The sequence below is a fragment of the Lissotriton helveticus genome, chromosome 1_2 (genome assembly GCF_964261635.1).
Source record: "Lissotriton helveticus chromosome 1_2, aLisHel1.1, whole genome shotgun sequence".
NCBI lineage: Eukaryota > Metazoa > Chordata > Amphibia > Caudata > Salamandridae > Lissotriton > Lissotriton helveticus.
Window position 1 is genome coordinate 236,823,251 of NC_136058.1, and position 14,131 is coordinate 236,837,381.

Consider the following 14,131-nt stretch of genomic DNA (forward strand, 5'->3'; position numbering starts at 1 on the left):
TCATTTCTATTTAAAAAGACGAACCAAGACAATGTCAACCTCTGTATTCTACCCTTTTTTTTTTTTACTGAAAGACTGTGTGGTGAAATGCTTGCTGGAGTATGAGAGAAGGACTGCGAGTTTGAGAGTAAATACAGAACAAATGCTATTATCCCATAGACCACCTCATAAAGTAGTTCACTCTCCCACAATAGCGATATGGGTCAAGGAGGTAATGAATGGAGCGGGTATAGACACTACTATGTTTGGTGCACATTCCCTTAGGGGTGCCTCAGCCTCCAAAGCTTTCTTCCAAGGGGGTGGTCAACAGGGTATCCTTAGAGCTGCGGATTGGTTCAATTACACGTTTAAAAGCTTGGATTTTAGGCCTGTTAAAAGTGTTATTGCTAATGTGTTAAAAGCACTTTAAACTTGCATACTGTTATCCTCTGTGTCATGCAATAACATTTTGATTTTTCACAATGGGCAGAATATCTGGATTTTATTAAAGGCATAGAGGCTAAGATTATCCCTCCACAAAATACCCTCCTTGGTAAAGTAAGAGTTACTGATTGTATTTCAATTTTATTTTTCAGACTAGAAGCATTATACTAAGAAAAACCCTCTCAAAAATTAAAATATTAGCAGTTATCCTGTTCACAATGCCAACAAAGAAGGGAGAATGCTGCGTGATGGAGGATTTTACAAGTTGTTGGAATGTTATTGAAGTTCTAGATTCTTCAATTGTTGGTACTATGAGATGGCAATAAAGGAGATTTGCATAATCTAAGCCTCCAAGTCATTCATAAAATCTAGATGTTCTGCCCATCAGGATGTGAAAGATCTACATTTTGTATATGTACAGGGCAAGGTTAAATTACACAGTAGAATGAGCTTAAACAAGAACCCAATTAGCATACAACAGTTTTACAAGATTTACAAATTAAGCAGACAACTTCTAAACCATTATCTGCCTTCATCAAAATAATTTATACATCAAAATATACTACAAAAATGAGTACTGTTTCTCTGGGATAAGAAATCATCAGGACCAATATCCTCATATAAGGAACCCTTGAACCTGGCGGGTCAGGGTCATAGGTTGAGGTGGGCCTCTATTGTCCCTGAGTTTTTTACCCAAAGATTGATCTCATCGTGTGAGGTGGGTTTATGTATATGTCCAATGATGAGCTACCAGATAGCATTCTTCTATCATTTGTTAACATCAGCAGGTTTATTAAATCTGATCTTTGCAATTCAGCTACATCTAGGGGGACGTATACAGAAAAATGTTTTGATAATTGGTGCTTCAAATCTCATAGGTAGCTTTGGAACCTTCTGAAGGCGAAGCCACGTTGCCAAGCAGAGAACAGGGAGACCAGGGTAGTCTTTTGAATGGCTTGCAAGGAGCGCAAGGCCCAACTAAAGGAGGAGACCTAGGAAAAATTACAAATTGCCAGAAGGCAACGCGATAGCTCTGCTTTTTGGAATATTGTTAAGTCCCCCCTTTTTAGTAATGATCATCTCTCCATCAGGCTTGTACCATCCCCCCTCAGGCCTGGATTGAACATTTTTCGGTTACCTATAACCTAGATGAAGAGACAGTCCCATTAATAGACCATCAGACAGAGGAGCACATTATTTTTAACCTATCTGAGGTCAGAGCCGCTATCTTACAACTACCATCTAATAAGGCTCCAGTGCCTGATGGGGTCCCAGCGGACCTATTTAAAAACTGCATTGACTTATGGGCACCGTTATTGACATTACATCTAAATGCTGCAGCTATCTGCCCTCTTCCACCCACCTGGTCCAACTCAATCAATAGTCCCGGTTTTTAAAAAGGTCAATAGATCAGATCGAGTATGTTTTAAGCCCATTTCCCTCATTGATTCAGAGGTGAAAATTATTGGCCCGATTTTAATTAACCGCCTAGCTGAATGGGCTGATGAAAGAGGCTTTCTAACTGACCTACAATACAGATTTCGCCCTGGACAAGGGACCATTGAGAAAACTTTTTACCTTTATTAATTAATATGCAAGTACACTAAGGTTATAAAGGGGGCAGTCAATCTGGCCTTCATGGATATCAGCTCTGCCTTTGACAGAGTTAATTGATCTAAACTCTGGTCCCTGATGGAACAGATGGACGTAGATTCGGTTTTAATCAGATTCCTGCATTATTTGCACACTGACCTCTTAGCTAGTGTCAGGTTTGGTCCTAATGGAGAATGAATTGAGAACTTTAAATTGGGCTGAGGAGTGCGACAAGGTTGTATCTTAGCTCCTTTCATTTTTTATTTTTTATATTAATCATTTAAAGCAAGCCTTTAGTACCAGGGTTGACGTCGCCAGAGCAGGAGGACTAACTATTCTCGCCTTGCTCTACGTGTATGACACTGTTTCATTTGCACATACCGCTAATAGCTTACAAAAACTCCTCACCCTTTTTATTGATTTTATGGATAGCCTTGCTTTGTCGACAAACTTCCCACGTCATGAAACTTGGCTCCTCTAACACTAAAATGTGGAAATACGGAGCTAGAGGATAACCTATCAGTCAGGTAGAAAACTTCAAGTATGTGAGGATTCTTCTAGACTCAGATATAAAGTGGCACTCTCTTATATCCCATAATGTTTTGACCTTTAACAGAGTGACATTTAGTATAAAAGATTTCTCTCGTCTATTAGGAAGCACTTACATTCAGTCGGCCCTGGTATTTCACAGGGCCAATCGCATCCCTTTAGTGAGCTACGGTAGCGGAATCTGGGGTTATGGTTGGGTTACCCACCTTCAAGTAGCTAAAAACACATTTCTGAGAAGGTTTTTAGGAGACCCCCAAAATATACCCTCCACGAGGAATTAGGTATGCACTTTCTCATTGACCAGCTATGCTTTGGCCCTTAAAAGCTCTGGAACTTGAATTGGTTTTTGCAGATGAAGTCTGCAGGACAGTTTAAAGTTGGAAAAACCCTTCCTGATCCCATGGTTGCGTATGTGGCTGTTAACCTGTGGGCCTTGGGGAGGTCTGATCTCTCTGCGGTAACGTGTTCTGTGGGCAAAATGTGAGTAATAGCGCTTAGAGAAAAGTGGTTGTCAGAGTAGCAGGATTTAGCAATAGCAAAACATTCTATGCAATTTCAGTACAAACTGTCAGTAACAGAGAATCATATTTAACCTGGAATATGACAAACCATTAACATAGTCTGCTGACCTATTTCAGGTGGAACCTATTTCCTCTCCTTATTCCTTCTAATTACAGTTGTTTCTCGTACTCAGACCTGTCCCGCTGTGACTGTGACAATAAAACGATTATTGAGGATTTACATGTCACTATGTTTTTGTCCAAAATATAATGATCTGTGGCATAAGTTTTTAGTTCCAATTTTAAAGCCAATGAATGTTTCTCAACTCAAGCCCGCTTTATTGTTATTATAGCTTTTAAATTCTCCATTTGTGTGCTTTCGTCTTGTACGTTTTCTAAAGGGAGTGTTAAAATATGAACAACGTTGATTATAACAATCTGTGCGTCAATGTGTATGATATCTTATGTCTTTAATGATTTTATCTGTAAAATCGAATAAAGTATTGATATACGATTACTCTATTACATAGCAAATTGTAAAATGAAGCTGCTCATTAGCAATAACTTTTGTCTGTGCAATTGATAAAGGTGACAATATCTCAACATGGGTTATTTTGCTTTCTAAAACCACCTTCACCAACACGTCATATCGACATCAGCTGCTAATGATTATCCTCCAGGCATACTACATTTCACACAACAACAAAAAACATGTCCCATGTGTAAATGCACAGATGATCCAGATGTACAGTAAAAGACATAGGCCACATACATATTTTCTTCTCTCATAAAATGCTAACTTATTTTAGGACAAGAATAGTTACCTTTCTTGATGAAATAACAATGAAGCTATGTTGGTAACACGGATATATTGTTCAATTCAATCAGTGAACCAGCATCGATAAAACAAATTAAATGGGGACCTTCAAGCCGGGCCAAATATAACAAGTCGAAACAGGTTATACAAACAACTGGCCTTCAGAAAAGCTGGTGAAAAATAATGGACTCACTATTCAAAGCTCTGAGTGCAGGAAGGCAACCCACTCATAAAGGTAAACTTATTGGAAATGGGCCAATTTATCTCCTTGATAACAAAGAATTCAGAGAGAGAGAGCAAAAATAGGTGTTGTCAGGCAGAGCTACAGTATAGGAGAGAGAAGTGCCAGCAGACGGAAAAAATCCTAAAAACAGCCAAAAAACTGCCTAAAAAATCTGGCAGCTGAAACAAAATGGAAGAAAAATGAAAACATATATATGCATTGTTTCCGCCCAATAACAACAGGAAATTTCGGAGCTATGTCAACAGCCTAAATGCTGGAGGCTACACAGAAAATGTTGTACCAGCCAACAGATGGGCAGCCCACGCATCAAAGCTTTATATCGACCTAGATAAACCCATGGCCAAAACAATGGAGGTGGAGGGCAACTACACTGACAAGAATGAGGCAGAGCGCATTGCCACAACAGAAAAAGAAACCCTAATTATTCTGAAAGGAATCTGGAAGGACGGGGCTTCCAGGCCTAATGGGCTACCAGGCAGCATCTTCAATGAAGATCGAGAATATTGGGCCCCTCATATGCATAGCCTGTTCTACAAATGTTATAATACTTTGGTGGTACCAGACTCATGGAAAGGCTCCGTCTTGCATCCCATCTATAAAAAAGGGGATGCCTCTCGTCCGGAGAACTACAGACGCATCGCGCTGTTGGACGTTGATGGGTAGGCATTTGCAAAAGTGCTCTTGAAAGAGCTAAAGGCATCTATAGTGGACAATGCTATAGTTTTATCATATCTGGCAACCAAGGCCACAGAGGTCACCTCCCCACCACTCTATGCATGTTTCATTGATTATAGTGCTGTCATTGATGCTATTGATCGTAACATACGTTGGCAAAACTTGCAAAGTGGGGTATTCCGAGGCAACTTCTGGCAGCCATCATGACGCTTCACACCGGCACCTGGGTTCGTACTAAGCTTACACAGACTTGTATAATGGCTAAGATTTACACAAAAAAAGGGTTAAAACAGGGCTGTGTGATTGCCCCTACATTGTTCAACTTGTACACCGCGGATCTGGGAGAGGCACTCCTAAAATTCAAAACGTTTCCACCTAAACTGGGCCATCTTAGACTCCTGATCTTGCAGTATGTGGACAACCTGGTTCTATTGGATCAAACTAGAATCAGCATGAAAAGGGCACGGGAGACACTACATCTATATAACATGGAAAATAACCTTCAAGCCAATGCCGCAAAAATGAAGGTGCTGATTTTTGGCATAAACCAAAAAAATAATTATTGGGATGGTATCTCGGCCTGCTAAGGATTGCTACAGCTAATAAATACAATTTTCTGGGAGTTCAGTATTCAGACACTGGCAGATCAACACTGCAGGCCAAAGCACACACGGGTAAAATGGCTAAGATCACAAATGTCCATGCAAACTAAATCATAAGCTCCAAAGCCATTCTTCAGAGGGCATCCGATGAGTAAGGCAAGCAAAGTTAATTCCAGCACTGAGTTATGGCCATCTTATCTTTCCTGGTTTTCTTACCGAAAAATTGGAGCGCTTGCATATCATGGCTTTTAGAAAGTTTTTCAATCTTCCATTTTCAACACGTCGCACACTGATCCTATTGGAGTTCAATATTTCAGCGATGGACATTGAATGTAAAAAAGATATTGTCAAATTTTACTATCATGTGATTAAGGCAGGCCCTGACACAATCAGGGAAGCATTACAAACAGTTTTTACAGATAACACTAGCTGCTGGGCAAGGTATCTCTCGATGGCCAACAAGTCATTGGGCCTGCCACTAGACCTTTTAACCGACACATCCTTAACAATGGCTGGCCTAAAAAGAAACAGAAACAGGAAAATCACATCTCAAGGCAACAGGCTCTCGAACGGATTAGACACATTCCTGTCGCAGAGGGTCTTGCCTACTCAAACAAAGCCACTTCATATCAATCATACCTGAAGGCAGGATTGGGAAGGCAAGCCCTACAGAACGTTCTGAGAACGAGGCTCCTAACATTACCAATATGGGACTATAGGGGCCACTGGAAAAACACACTGCCAGAAAACAGGGGATGTTGCTTGTGCCAATACCACACAGAATCAGCTGAGCATATTACTTGCTGGGCCAGAGGTGACTATACCTAAGAACAATTGGCCCTATTTATGAAGGCCTTGCGCCGCCGGTGCGTCACTTTTTCCCATTTTAAAAGTGGCGCACCGGCGGCGCAAGGCCTTCATAAATAAGGCCCAATGTTCCTTCAAAATGGCGTAAGATGATATAAGGAGGCCCTAATGTTCATCTACACCACCACGGTGCCGAAGGCCCTTGCACAAATAGGAAAGTTGTATGCGGCAGCTGAAAGGATTCTGAATCGAAGACGAAAGTCAAAAAAACAAAAGCTGCTGATCATCTATTGTTGCAGTAACACTGGCACCATATGATTCTATACATGTACCTTAGAATCACTTATAGAGGTCGAACTATCTGATGGCCCTAGGCGCAGGTTGTCCCTACACCCAGCGCATTTTTCATTTCTGGGGAATTTTCCCTGTGGGGACTACTGCACAAATAACGTGTCATGCGGTTGTATGTGTTCACCTGTACCAGTGTTCTTTCTTTCACATTTCATATTTTATTTTTGGGGAGTAGTATTGTTTTTAATTAGTATCATATGCCTTTCACAATACTCCAGTTGGTTAGATCTCTGCAGCATATGCCCTATGCATACTCTCTCTGGCATTTAGATGCACCAGGCTTACCCATTTGTCTCATAGGCACGAGTCTCTTGGTGACACATGCACAAATGGTCTGGATGCAAATTACAGAGGGTTTTAAAGTAACCCTGGACTAATCTTTGCAATCTGCTGATGCATGCTTACATATTTAACAACTGTATACATGCTTGCATGACACAACATCACATGTTCACGTACCTATGCCTTTCTGCATTTGCTGCACAAAAACCCCTCGCGCTATCTGCTGTACCCTTATCATTTTTCTACTGCACTTTTTGATGTTCTTGATTTTATATGGGTCACAAATATTTTAAAAATTTTATAGATCTTTTATTCTCAGATGTTTGTTTTATGACGTCATCCACACTTTATTTGTAAATGATTTTAGGTAATCATACAATAAAGATAATTAGTTACAACACAGCTATATTTAATTTGGTACTGATCGTTTTTTTCTGATCTTAAAACAAGGTTTTGCAAAACATAACATGCCCAGCAACCTGAAAAGTTATGCTAATTAATGCATGACGCTGGAAAGACGATGGAAAGATTTTTTTTTATAACAGCTACCATTTTCACATTTTTGCTTAACATGAAGCAATCAGCAGTGTCCAATCACTGACTCAATTATATTCTTTTCCTGGTGATGGTTTATTTTAGGCCTGAGCAAAATTTAAATTATGCTGCCGCAATTCACAGAATTTCAGAAATTCCACATTATGCTTGTTATCCAAAATTACTCAATTACGCATAATAATGTGTCCTTCGCTGTGAACATTTACCACTAACGTGCAATTTGCGGTTAATATGGGAACATCAGAACGGGATTGGCTGCTGTTTGCAGTGCTTTTTTTAAAATGCGTGCTTGTTCCAAAAAGTGACGGACACATTTCATGCTTAAATATAGAGTGAAATGAGTAACCATGGGGGTAGGACTACGCTACGCTCGCGGAGCGTGAGTAATTTGCACAATTAGTGCAAAAACGCATAGCGCAGCGGGCATTTGTTGCTTGCTCGCGGTCCTCAATTTCAAATTGGCGACCGCAAGCGAGCAAAATAACATCCCGGCGAGACTTTTTCCTCGTTGGCGATCAGCAACATTAAGTTGCGATGATGAGCGTGGAAAATAAACCTCCCGGAGACATTCTCAAAGCGGGGAGGTCAGGTTTCTCATTGCGAGTGGCCACGTATGCTCGCGACCACTCGCGATGAGAAACTACCAGTCCGCGTTGAGAAAGCTGCCACTTGAGTACAAATCTACTCGAGCGGCAGAAAATGACCGCTTGCAATGTGCAAGATGCGGTTTGCAATGATTGCACAGTGCGGAAAAGCATCCGGCACTGTGCAATCAGTGCGAACAGCATTTTCCCTACCGCACTAAGCAGTTTGCGTAGCTTGCGAAGTGCACTTCGCGTAGCTCTACTACGTGAACTACGCCCAGGGTTAGAAATGAGATTTGCACTCACATAATTATGTGTAGTTTTTCACAATTCTACGGTTATTCACAGAAAAGTAAATTAAACAAATCTCACACACCTCTAGTATTTTCTATGACAGCTTTCTTTCACATAAGGACGCCTTGTTGGTTACCTGAGGTTGTATGATTAAGCAGACACTCCTGGGTACAAAGTAGTGCAACGCTTCTCCATCAACAAGTTTCTACTATGCTATGAAGATACTATAAAAAAAGAAAATGGAATGTCCTAATGGCATTACCTATTTTATATAAGAAATAATCGTAAGGCAAAGTGGAAACTGTTATTGTATTTATTCAGTATACGGCTGTGAAGTTTAGAATGTTTCTTTCAATGTGTTTGACTCAAAAAATAATAAAACAATAAGGGTTTTTATGCAGCAGATTTATCGAAAGCACTTGACAAAGAACAATTTTATACATACCCATTATTATCCAGGACAATTGGCATTAAGCAAATTTGCCTCTTCTGCATAATTATGGATTTACTGAACTTGTCACATAATCCATCACCCACTGCATAATTTTCAGATTTCAACACGAAATGTTTTTCTTGCTCAAACGGATCAAACTTCCTGGAAAAAGCACAGCAGGTGGAGCCACTCAGTGAGAGAGCCTTTGAAAAGGCCATCTGATGATCTTTGAGTTGCTGATTGCTGTTTTCTGGTGTTAAATTGGTACCGAGGAAACCAATTTGAACAAACAGTATCAATGTGTGTGAAAATGACAAAATAGTAAAATAATCCTACCACAGATTATGATTCATAATTTACCTTTTGTTGACACATAATTTAGTCTCCTTTTGGTTTCCCACTAGATACTGGGACCCATCCAACCGAGGAGAGAAGGATACCAGAAATAGTTTACTTTGAACCTGCATCCTACATGAATCTCAGCATCAAGAGCTGTATTGAGCTAGATGGGCAGCTAAAAGCTGTTGTTAGTATACTGTGCTAATGAGTTATAAAAGGCGCCCAATGGCCTGCATTATTATGTAGTACAATACCTTAACTGTGCATTACATTTCACAGACACGTCCGATCCCATAGAAGTGTTTGTCAGCAAAGTTGCATGACAGCTGAATGCACAAGATCGAACAGACTAAGGGATAGATTTTAAACATTTCGCACATGTTGGAAAGTACCCTACAAGTAATACTGCTTTGAGGTACTTATCACCAAGGAGGCATTACATGGGCGTTTCCATGAAACACCAATGCCTTTTGATGCAAAACCCTATCTACAAACAAGCATTAAGAGGAGAAATGTTTACATTTTCCACTTTGCATAAGTGCTGTACTGTGCAGCACACATACAAAGTGGTGAAAGTATTTGAACTTGTTTAGGCATATTATTTTGTACAGGAAGTGCACCCTTTCTGTGCAAAACCTATGCTAGATTCAGGCACACACCTTAGGGCTACTGTGCTTAGGTGTGAGCCTGGTGCATGGCAACTGAAATCAGCATGAATATATGATGTTACAACGAAAACAATTACAATGCATGCCTTTATAACGTGGGTTTTATATCGCAGCTACCTTTACAGCGCATGATTTTACAACGCATGCCATTACAACACATTTTTAGAAACTACCTTTACAATGCATTCCATTACAACACATACCATTACAACGCATAATATTTTTAGGGTAACAGTGAGGTAAGTGTTGGATAGAGTAGGGGTAAAAATTACTATTCCCACTCCAGTGAGTGCAACAATAGGGTAAGTGTTGGATAGTGTAAGGGTAAAAGTGACTATTCCCACACTAGTGAGTGCAACAGTAGGGTAAATGTTGGATAGTGTAGGGGTAACAATTACTATTCCAATGTAACCCCAAACCCATACGTACCCTAAATAAGAAAAAACTCCATTACTTACCTTATAATGCGTTGTAATGGTATGCGTTCTAATGGCATGCGATGTAGTGACATGTGTTGTAATGTCTGCGTTGTAATGGCAAGCGATGTAAATGCAGTTGCGTTGTAACAGCCGCGTTATAAAGGTAGTGCGTTGGAATGACTGCGTTGTAATGGTTGTTTCCCATCAGTTATAAATCAATGTGGAAAGGATCACTGGTCCTGCATAACCAAGGCCTGCAGGTGGATCGGTAGGTGTCTCCCAAATAAAAGACCCTCATACACGTGTTTTTTCAGAGTCGTGCAGCGGTATATGATGTGTCCCCGCTTCTTATAACACGTGTCCGTGCGTAATCCTTGGGTCAGTTTTTGTTTGCACCCTCCGCCAGGAGGTTGTACCATTGGTTAAAACAGTAGTGATGGTGAATAAGTGAAATAGTGCTATAAAGGTGTTCTAAAATACCCGGACAGCCAGAGGTTCAACTTTAATATTTCTGGATTCGGGTAGAAGGTTAAGGCGTGTCGCTATGGAATTATTTAGGAATTCTAGCGCACTAATCTTGTGAGGTTAAAAGTGGTCGACATGTTTCAGCCTTATCTGCCTGTTGGTCAGTCGGCTTTCCTCAGGACCATAAAGTGATTAAGTGAAAAAAAGGAAAAGGTAAATTTGTAACCTGATTCGTTTTGTGGTAGTAGGTCACATTGTACCTGTAATAAGAGAAAAGGGAGATAGTGCAACCACATTTGTAGCGTATAAGTGGGAAAAGACACTTCAGCAATGTACAATGACATAGAGACACAGTTGAGAATTATGAAGCATATTATTAAAAAACATATAATTAAAAGCGAGTTGTGCAATACTAAACTCAGAATCACATTCCTATTAAGCGTCAACTTACTCATTCTCAAAATTCTATGCGGAATATTGTCATGTATAAATACCAAAGTCGTATTTAGGCGTCATGAGATCATTTCTTTACAGTGCCCTGATATTAAAAGCGGTATTTAATTTAAGGCGCAATTTCATTGTTACATTACCATGACGTCAAAGGCGCTAATCAATTTTATCACGATTATCTTAGCAATGTGAACTGTAAAAAAACAACCACAAAAATGTCAACTCACTACAAAGAATCTGGGCACTCTGTGAATGACCTACAGTGGGTCATCCTGGAAACCCTTAAAACTGTGGACAGGAATGCAGCTAAAATTTTATTTGAAAAAGAGCAACGTTGGGTGCACATACTTAAGACAGACAGTGAGGGCTTGAATGATGCCGTTCCGTGGTTATGTCTTAACAAATAATTGATATTTTGCCTGAATTACGAATTTTCTAACGTTCTTTGACTATGAGAAAATTCAGAATGAGCGCCTAAAGAGTACATTCTCATAAACTCCATTTGTCATCTATTTCCAAGCTAGAAATGATTACAATTCTCATCTGAAAATTAGGTATAACAATTTAGTACAACTAATAAGCATAAACACTCGAGTAACTCTTCAGTTTCCATTACTATGCAATAAAAGGAGACAGGTTACACACTGGCGATTGATTCCGGGTCACCAAGGGCAGAGACAGCACAAGCTGCTAGACGGGTGTTTGAAGGCTAGAGGTATCGAGGAGCATTGTCCTTTCGTTATGGAGTAAACCGCAAGTATTAAAACCCCTTTACTAAACTCCTTTTTTCCTCACTCCAAAACAGTGAAGCCTCCCCCTAACTGCCGTGGTTCCCGAGGAGACAAGTCTTACATAATGTAGAGGTACATTCCATAAGGTCCAGTTACGCATAAGCACATGTGAAGACCCTGCTCTGTATTGAGTTTTGCTTAGTTTTAGACTTTTGTTAGAAGTGCCTACTTTTCGAATAGAATCTCTTTCTGAATAGGCTTTCCAGAGTGCGCATTTAAAGATACTATAGCGGCAGTATGCACATGTTCGATTTTCAGAATACATGTAGAACGAGTGCTTGGTACCGTCTAATAACGAATGCATGTACTTTTAAATAATTGTAGGAGTCTATACTCGAACAGGTATTACATCGTTATACCAATGTCTAAGATAATCGTGATAAAATTGATTAGCGCCTTTGACGTCATGGTAATGTAACAATGAAATTGCGCCTTAAATTAAATAGCGCTTTTAATATCAGGGCACTGTAAAGAAATGATCTCATTACGCCTAAATACGACTTTGGGATTTATACATCACAATATTCCGCATAGAATTTTGAGAATGAGTAAGTTGACGCTTAATATGAATGTGACTCTGAGTTTAGTATTGCACAACTCGCTTTTAATTATATGTTTTTTAATAATATGCTTCATAATTCTCAACTGTGTCTCTATGTCATTGTACATTGGTGAAGTGTCTTTTCCCACTTATTCACTACAAATGTGATTGCACTATCTCCCTTTTCTCTTATTACAGGTACAATGTGACCTACTACCACAAAACGAATCAGGTTACAAATTTACCTTTTCCTTTTTTTCACTTAATCACTTTATGGTCCTGAGGAAAGCCGACTGACCAACAGGCAGATAAGGCTGAAACATGTCGACCACTTTTAACCTCACAAGATTAGTGCGCTAGAATTCCTAAATAATTCCATAGCGACACGCCTTAACCTTCTACCCGAATCCAGAAATATTAAAGTTTAACCTCTGGCTGTCCGGGTATTTTAGAACACCTTTATAGCACTATTTCACTTATTCACCATCACTACTGTTTTAACCAATGGTACAACCTCCTGGCGGAGGGTGCAAACAAAAACTGACCCAAGGATTACGCACGGACACGTGTTACAAGAAGCGGGGACACATCATATACCGCTGCACGACTCTGAAAAAACACGTGTATGAGGGTCTTTTATTTGGGAGACACCTACCGATCCACCTGCAGACCTTGGTTATGCAGGACCAGTGATCCTTTCCACATTGATTTATAACTATTGAAAGGAGATTGAAAGGATCTCTACTCTCTCTCCCTCCACCAATTGATGATACGTGTTTCCCATCAGTGCCAGCACTAGGGAAAGGGGAGGAGAGAGCCATATCTCTCTAGATATGGCACTCTCCTGTTCCCTCCCTGTTAAGCAACACAGCGCAGCCTGTTTGGGGGCTGCTCTGCATTGCATGCCTTTTTTGAAAATGTAGCCCTAAGTTTATGCACTTTTAGTTGCATACAAAAAATATAGCAACAAAAAACTGTACCCTACCATCTGGGTTGGATTGGGACAAAAGAAAAAGCCTTGGCATAAATATTCAAAACAGCTCTGCTTAAATGTTCACCCAGCCCTCTCTCTCTCCTTCTGCATTTTTTCATCTCTTTCTCTTGCTCTTTCTTTCTCCATCGTTGCCTTCTAGGCCTGCTGCCATAAATGTACCCCTGCTGAAAACAGAGACACTGGTCATCGACCATCAAAAATGGGCCTTAAATGGCCCCAGTACCGTTTCTCCCTCTACCCCCGTTAACTGAGGGAGGAAGTGACTTCACACTTCTTCTGACAACACCTCCTGCCTGAGGAAAGGCAGCACAGGAAGTGACATGACACACAATTGACCGTGTTGATGTTCTATTGTGCAGATGTTTATGAGAAATGGTATTGAAAAATTGAAGCTTGAGTATTTTGAAATTGGAAACTATGAAAAGCTAATAGTTTAGCATTAAAAGATCAGTAATCAGTGTAATTAAATGTAAATCCAGTACTTGTATAGTATACGAATCACCCCAAAGGGGTATGTCGGCGCTGGGGACTGTTTGGAAGATTAAGCTAGCTATTGCCCAGAGTCGCATGGTGCTGGGCAGATCCCTGCCCCCGGAGCCAGGGATAGAACCGTGATCCCCAGCGTCTAGCGTCAGTCGCCCTGGCCGCGATGCCACACCTCTTCACAAGATACTTCCTGCTGTCCCTGCCGACCTGAATGTTTCTTTGTGAGCTTTTACCATGTGCCATTTTTTCAGGAGGAAAGATTATAATGC